This window comes from Vigna unguiculata, unplaced genomic scaffold, assembly GCF_004118075.2.
Source record: "Vigna unguiculata cultivar IT97K-499-35 unplaced genomic scaffold, ASM411807v1 contig_496, whole genome shotgun sequence".
NCBI classification, from domain to species: Eukaryota; Viridiplantae; Streptophyta; class Magnoliopsida; order Fabales; family Fabaceae; genus Vigna; species Vigna unguiculata.
Genome location: NW_021011210.1, coordinates 36,027 through 45,063, shown reverse-complemented (window position 1 = coordinate 45,063; position 9,037 = coordinate 36,027).

The following is a 9,037-nucleotide window of genomic DNA, read 5'->3' as shown; positions in this document are numbered from 1 at the left end:
ACTACGTGTTGTTTGGTTTGGATTTTTGGTTATGCATGCTGAATAGGTGAGAATCTATGTTTCGCTCAGGCGAGGCACTTCTAGCCCAAGCGAGAATAGCAAAAAACTCACTTTTGCTTCTATGCGAGTTGTCACTCTAGCGAGAATTTTTGCCCAAGCGAGAGTAGTCTCGCCTAAGCGAGAAAGCGTAGCTTAAGCGAGAACACGCAATTTACTATGCTTGCTGCTTGAGTTCTCACTCAGGCGAGAATGTTCTAGCTTGAACGAGAGGACCCTTTCGCTTGAGCAAACCTTTTAGCCTAAACAAGAATATGGCATATTGGTGTCAATCCTTTGATTGCATATATGGTTGGCTGATTTACCTTTAAAAGCATAAAGTATGTGACTATGCATGTATTATGGGATATTTTGAATTGATGAGTTTAGCTTGGGATGGTAATTATTACTAGATAACATGTGGAGTATGTGAGGGTTTCATGGAGAAATTCCTTTGGTGGTCAAGTAGTGTATGTAATGACTTGTGGATTCAAGTAAAGTTACAATCTGACACTCTACATGATCAGTCAGACTCACACAAAGTAGACTAGTTCATGAGTGTATCAGGAGCTTCTAGTCTTTGGTAGGATAATGGCATGGACTAACCTTGTGTGTGGTAGGCTGAAACCCATTAGCAAATGACTCTGTAGAGCAATAGAGGCTAAAAGATCTTAGGATGCCTGACGGATATTCCTCCAACTTGTCAAGGTGTGCTGATATCAACAGGGGAAAGGTGATTGGGATGAAAAGTCATGGTTGTCATGTATTCATGGAATGCTTACTTCCTATAGCATTTAGTTCTTTACCAACTCATGTTCTAAATCCCATTACCTAGGTAAGTCAATTTTTCAAAGATTTGTGTTGTAAAACAGTGAAGAAGGACGACCTTAATGTGATGGAACAAAACTTTCCAATCATTCTTTGCAAGTTGGAAAGAATATTTCCTCCATCATTCTTTGATTCTGTGGAACATCTCCCTATCCATCTAGCATATTAGACAAGACTTGGTAGACCAGTCCAGTATAGGTGGATGTACCCATTTGAAAGGTAATAATATGTCTCTTAGTCTTCAGATTTGGACATAATTATCAATCCTAACATACCACTTTCATAATTGTAGGTTCATGAGATATGCTAAACCATCAGTTAAGAATAAAGCTAGGGTTGAAGGATCTATTTGTGCATAATATTTGCATATTGAGACAACTCATTTTTGTTCCCACTACTTCAATAACTTTATGTTAAGACCACATAGTAGTAGAAATGAAATTGAAATTGAAAGTGGAAGGCTTTCGACAACATTATCAGTATTTGACCAACTTGGCCGTCATTCTGGGAAGGAATCAACTCATTGGTTAAATGATGAAGAATTGACCTTAGCTCATGTTCATGTATAAATCAATTGCAATGAAGTTCAACCTTACATTGAGTAAGCCACTCACATTATTATTTTTCAAAATACTTCATTATTTTTATTAAATTTTCATTGACCAATATCATCACATGTGTGGACAGCTCCTTCTTACAATCCAATCAAATTTCTGAGCCAAATGCTTCGACTCATATACATTCAAATTTCCTTTTGTGGTTCAGGGAACAAGTATGTATCATCATTTTCTTCAAAATACTTTCTACATGACTTCTTTAATCATTCCTTCAATAGGTTCATACATTTTATGTTTGTAGGTTCATAAAGAACCCTTAAGTGTGAGGAACCAACATCTTAGAGATTTATCACTTAGTCCTTTAAGATGTGTAAAGGAATGGCACAACTTCTTTGCGAATGGATACAAATTCCATACTCATGCATGGAGTCAAGGCAAGAGAACGATAAATAGTGGGGTTCATGTAACGGGGTTTATAGAAGGAGGTGAAGATGATTTCTATGGTGTGATTAAACACATGTATTGTAACATCTCGTCAGGATATTATGGATTTTTAATATAATAAAGAAATATAAAATTATAATATCTCGAATTTATGAATAATCCCCATTTCCCAAAACACGGCAAATTTAAAACTTTATTAATTAACTAAACATCCATAATTACAAAACTGAAAGTTTAGTTAAAATAGGCCATGAGCCTTTACAACTTATTTCAAATCAAAGATAGAACCATAAACATAAAAATCCCATGATATCCCCGCTTCGCGGCTAAGCCTCACCATCACCACCTGCATCAACAACATATGCTCACGTGTACCGCATACACGATCATCGCCAAAGACAAGCAAGTAGGGTGAGCTTAATAATTAAAACATACAAAATTTGTACACACATATACAGTAGATATATATAAACAACACAATCATCCCAGAGAGTTTCAATTCTATTAATTCTCATCACCTGGCCACCACTAGATTATTCGTGTTCTACCTCTTTTAGAGATTACCCCAAGGTAATTTGCTGCCAAACCTATCGGCCACAACCGACAGAACACGTGCGGGAAACCATTGCTACGGATCATACACCGCAATGCTAGGTGGAGTTCTCAAATACAACATAAGTCGTATTGTCCCAAGACTACCAAACTCGTCAGCTATTTACTGAGGAGGGCAATCTATCTTGACCCATCCATACTGGCCATAACCAGCACACTCACATCGGCAACACTCGCCAACCCGAGCTCAACTCAAGGGTTCCTCGTGTTCATCCGCCATCCCGAGCTCAACTCGAAGGATGCCATTCTGAGCTCAACTTAAGGAATGTTATGTGCTTAACCCTTATCCCGAGCTCAACTCAAGGGATACGTTCCGAGCTCAACTCAAGGAACCCAACAATCTTCCCTTTGAAGCATCTCCAAAAAGCCTTGTAGATCACACCTGCAGATCCTAACAACTAGGACTCATAGCAGCCAAATCACCTAGCGGGGGACACATACCGTTAGGTGCAATCAGCTTCCAGGCCGCCTGGCAGGGGACACGTACCGCAAGGCACCAAGCGCTTAAAAAAAATACCAATGCTGTAGATACCGCCTGGCGGACTACCCCTACTGCCAGGCACACGAGTTTCTGGTGTGACTGTTGTAGCGGATATTGCCTGGCGGAAACTCTCTGCCGTCAGGTGCCTCAAGTCTAATCACCCCACTGGATCAACACTATCGCCTAGCGGTTCACACATCACCGCCTGGCACCATGACAGTGTTTGCGAAAATTCTGGTTTCTACTACAGTCCAAGCACATTTGCTTACATTACATTTATCTGATTATCTTGCCATCATCTTATAACTTCACGGCTACCAACAACAATAAGGCTCAATCATCACTCCCTAATTTTACAACCGTACCTAATCAAGTACGAAATTAAGCTTATTCCTTCTCATCTTATGATTGCTCTTTGATTCCTTATCAGTAAGTTGTTGCCAAGCCTATTACCACTATTATAGAGTCCTTTTCACAGTCCAGAACTAACATTACTAATCATGTGTCTCAATGCCTTGTTCCTTTCCACAACTAACAACCCAAATTTGCCCAAGTAACTTGCACATAAACATGTGTTGGAATACCTAATACTCATCTCAAATATTCTTTACAATTTAGTGTCTAATACTGTATATTTAGCTATCCTTCCACAATACTATTTTACCATCACTTATGTCCTAATCACTCATATGCAATATTCTAAACTGTATAAACTTTTAACCACAATTTTCCATCTTAGACCATTTCCACTCAATTCCCGATCATACCATTATTTCACATCTAACCTCACATGACTCTCACCACTCATCAAACACTCAATCGTGCCCCTATGATACGACGCCTAGCGGCGTCCTACGAACCATCAAATGGTTCCTGAAATCTCCAAGAACTCTCATTCTCGTAAGCCCTGAGACCTTTAAGTCTTGTACATAACTATGGTTTTTGTTCCATTACACAGTCCCCAAGCATGTGAATCTTGTCGCACATATTCGTTCAAGTAATCCCCATAATTTTCCTTAAAAGTTCGTCCTTAATTCACTTATTAGCAAAACCCTCAACGTTTCTCAACTTAACATTGTTTCATTTGAATTAACTATCCATAACATGATATCTGAAGGCAATTCAACATGAAACCATCCTCCAACGAATTACCCTGGTTTTCCCCCCATCAAAATCTCCCAGAACCCCAAAATAATCAAATAGAGCCAAAATGTTCATGTCGCCTGGCGGAAATTTATCCCCACCAGGCAGTTCAAAAAAAAATCCCAGGACTGGGAATAATTCACGCATCGCTTGGCGGTCGGGAAAGTACTGCTAGGCAATTCTTTTTCCAGAACCCAAAACCAGCATAAAATCAAAGTCTCGCCCGACAGTGATTGATCACCCGCCAGGCGGTTTCTGGAAAAATTCTAGAAACGCAGAATTTCATCAATTAATAGAGTACATTTATCCAATTTATCATAAATTACATGGTAATAGCAAAACATAGGATTCGAACCCAAGTCCTCTCACACAATTAAAGTACTCTCAACCACTTGAGCTAGTACTTTTTCACGTCATACCAATCAAAAATTAATGTCATAAATGATCTTCCCACCCGCATTTATTAATTAATTAATTAATTAAATTTTGCAAGTCTTTCATTCCTCCACCCTTAAAATTTTTCGTCCTCGAAAAAGAGAACTTACCAGTGAATAGGTGAGGATAAAATTTCCTCATAAGATCCTCCATCTCCCACGTCATCTCTTGAGTTGCTTCATCCTAGAGAACCTTCATTGTTCGGATCTCCTTCCCTCTGAGTTGCTTGATTTGAGAATCCAGGATTCTCACTAGTCCAACTCCAATCGTCAGGTCCTCGCGCACTTGGACATCATCCTCCTCCATTACATGTGTGGGATCTGCTATGTACTTCCTCAGTTGTGATACGTGGAAGACATTATGTAGGTTTGCCAAGTGTGGTGGCAAAGCCATCTCGTATGTTGCAGGTCCAATTCTCCTCGTAATCTGGTATAGGCCGATGAATTGAGGAGTCAACTTCCTCGACTTTAGTGCTCTCCCAATACCTGTTGTAGGCGTCACTCTGAGAAATACATGCTCACCTGCCTCAAACTCAAGCGGTCTCCTCCTCTTATCTGCATAAGATTTCTGCCTGCTCTAAGTCGCACACATCTGATCCTGTATCACTCTCACCTTCTCAGTAGTCTGCTGCAAGAATTCTAGCCCAAGAACCACAAACTCTCCATCTTGCTGCCAACACAATGGTGTCCGATATCTCCTACTGTACAATGCCTCATATGGTGCCATTTCAATGCTAGAATGGTAACTGTTATTATATGTGAACACTACCAATGGCAGCATATCACTCTAAGTGCCTAGATGATCTAACACGCAAGTCCTCAGCAGATCCTCCAATGACTGTATAGTCCTCTCAGACTGCCCATCGATCTGAGGGTGATACGCTGAGCTCATTCTCAGCTGAGTACCCAAGGCCCTTTGTAAAGACTGCCAAAACCTCGATGTGAACCTTGGGTCTCTATCGGATATGATACTCGCAGGCACACCATGTAGCCTGACGATCTCTCTGACATACAAGCCCGCCAATTTGTCCATAGACATCTTCTGATTAATCGGCAGGAAATGAGCACACTTCGTCAATCTGTCTACTATTACCCAGATCGAGTCATGCCCTTTCACCTATCTTGGCAGGTGTGTAACGAAGTCCATGGAAATGCTGTCCCATTTCCACTGCGGAATATCCAGAGGCTCCAACATGCCACCCGGCCTCTGATGCTCAATCTTCGCTTTCTGACATACCAAACAAGAAGCGACATAATCAGCCACGTCTGTCTTCATGCCCGTCCATCAGAAGGTAGCTTTCAAATCTTTGTACATCTTAGTCATACCTGGGTGTATGCTAAGACGACTCTTATGCCCTTCATGTAAGAGCATCTTCCTCAAGACTCTACTACTGGGAATACACACCCTCTCCTTAAATCGTAGAATACCGTCCTTGCCCATCCTGAAGTCCTTCCTCTTCTTTGTGCCTAACTCACTAATGATCTCCTGCAGTTGCTAATCATTACCCTATTCCACCCGAACCTTATCTAGGAACTCATTACTGATCCTCAGCATGCTGCACCGTATCTAACTTGCCTCGATATCCAGTCCCAGATTCATGTCTCTTAGCTGCTCTATCAGCTCCAACTCCTTAATCATCATGGCCGACACATGAACTCTCTTCCTACTCAAGGCATCTGCTACAACATTAGCTTTACCAGGGTGGTATAACATCTCAAAGTCATAATCCTTCAGATATTCCATCCAACGCCTCTGCCTCATATTTAGCTCCTTCTGATCAAACAAGTATTTTCAGCTTTTATGATCGTTGAATACCTGGAACTATGCCCCATACAAATAATGCCTCCATGTCTTGAGGGCAAACACCACCGTCGCTAACTCCAAATTGTGCGTCAGATAGTTTTTCTCATGCACCTTCAACTGTCTCGATGCATAAGCCACTGGTCTTTTGTCCTACATCAGCACACAACCCAGACCTTGATATGAGGCATCACAGTACACCTCAAACATTTTCGTGGTATCAGGAATGGCCAACATTGGAGCGGTAGTCAATCTTCTCTTCATATCCTCAAAACAGGCCTTACACTCGTTTGTCCATGAGAAAGGCTGGTCTTTTCTGGTGAGCTGTGTTAGTGGACTCACCATCTTGGAAAAATCCTCCACAAATTATTGGTAATATCCTGCTAGACCCAGAAAACTCTGCTCAACTCAAGGGATACGGTCCTAGCTCAACTCAAGGAATCCAACAATCTTACCTTTGAAGCATCTCCAAAAAGCCTTATAACCAGGACTCACAACAGCCAAATCGCCTAGCGGGGGACACGTACCGCTAGGCATAACCAGCTTCCAGGCCGCCTGGCGGGGGACACATACCGCCAGGCGCCAAGCGCCTAAAAAAATACCAAATTTGGGATGTCACGGAACATTAGAAAATTTTTGCGTTTAGCAAAAAAGGAATAAACATTGAAAATTTACTAATAAAAACTTTTAATTTTAATTTAAATTACATAGTTCAAAATATCACTTTGTCTAAAAATTCAAATAACACTTGCGTACAAAAGAAAATTACATAATTTCTTGTATCTAATTTATAACAACTAAATAACTTATAAAAAACTCCCGAGTCCACCCCAGCCTCTCGTCGATCTACTCCACGCCAAAAACATCTGCATTATCATCTGCTCCCGTATAACACACATGTTATACGATCATCACATATACAACAAACACACAAACAAACAAATAGGGGTAAGCTAACCATAAACAATGATATTCATAAAATAAATTCATAAATAAAATATGTCCAATCATACTCAATATCACATTCAAGTAACACTTAATCAAAATTCAATCAATCATGCCAAACCAAACATGGCATCACATTCCTCTCAATTCTTCACATATAATGATTATAATCAATCTTTGGTTTTTCGCGGCCTCTCACCCCACAACAACATCTAGTTTCCTAGAACAGATGGTGGTCGTGGTTGTGGATGTGAGGTGGTGGTGGTTATGGTGGTGGATGTGCTGGCGGCCGTGGAAGTGGCCGTTTTGGTGGTCGTGGTGGCCATCATGGTGGTGGTGGTGGCCATCGTGGTGGTGGTGGTGGCTTGGTGGTGGCACTGGTGGTGGTTTTGTGTTGTGGTGTTGGTGGCCGTGGTGGTGGTGGTGGTAGTGGTTATGGTGGTTGTGGCTGTGTTGGTTGCCATGGTGGTGGCTATGGTTATGGTGGTGGTGCCCATGGTGGTGGTGGTTATCGTGATGGTGGTGGTGGTTGTGGGGTGTTCCTGGTCGTGGTGGTGGTGGTGGTTTTCATGGTGGTAGTGATGGTGGTGGTGGTAGTGGATGTGGTGGCGGTCCTGGAGGTGGTTGTTGTGGTGGTGGTGATGGTGGTGGTGGTGGTCGTGGTGGGGGTGGCCATGGTGGTGGTGGTGGTTGTAGTGGTTGTGGTGGTGGTGGTAGTGGTTGTGGTGGTGGCTGTGGTTGTGGTCATTGTTGTGGTGTTGGTGGCCGCGGTGGTGGTGGTGGTGCCAGTAGTGGTGGTGGTGGTGGTGGTTGCCGTGGTGATGGCTATGATTGTGGTGGTGGTGCCCATGGTGGTGGTGGTTGTCGTGATGGTGGTGGTAGTTATGGTGTTGTTCTTGGCTGTGGTGGTGGTCGCGATAGTGGTGGTGGTTTTCGTGATGGTGGTGGTGGATGTGGTGGTGGCCGTGATGGTGGTTGTGGTGTTCGTGGTGGTAGCCGAGGGGGTGGTGGTCGTAGTGGTGGTTTTGGGCCTAGTGGTGGTGATGGGCCTAGTAGTGGCCATGATGGTGGTTGTGGTGGTGGACGTGGTTGGGATGGTGGTGGGAGTGGTGGTGGTTGTTGTGGTGTCGTGGTTGTGGATGTTGTGGTGGTGGTGGTGGTGGGGGTGGTGGTTGTGGTTGTGTTTGTTGTTGGGTGGTCGTGGTTGTGGCCGTCGTGGTGGTCGTGGTGGTAGTTGTGGCCATGATGAGATGCCTCGAGCTAAGGGACCTACAACAAAAGCCATGGCTAGGAGAATACAAGAGGAATGGGCCTTAAATGCGCATGCAAGGCCCAAGATGAACTTCACATGGGCCAAGGAAGATGTGAAGACCTAGCCTAGGACATTTTGCTTGTAAATACTAGATTAGGATTTTATTTTAGGCTTTGTAATTTGGGCCCGGTAGAATAGGGTTTTTTTTGGGCCATGTATTGGGCCTTAGAGGAAATTGGGCTTTAGAAGTAATTTTGGACCAAAAAGGGTAATTGGGCCAAATGGGCCAAGAGTAGTGTGTCTACTCTAGAAAAGTCTAGAAGCTTCTCAAACTTGCTCTCCAAGGATGAGAGTTAGCTTCCCATGGCAAGACAAGTGTGACTTGCTTAGGTGGCAAGTCACACCTCCCACATGCTCCTTTTTGGCTCCAAAATTACACTTTCTAGACTCCTTTTTCCCTCCACTTTTTGGAGACTCCTTGGTCTCATTTTAGCCTATAAATAG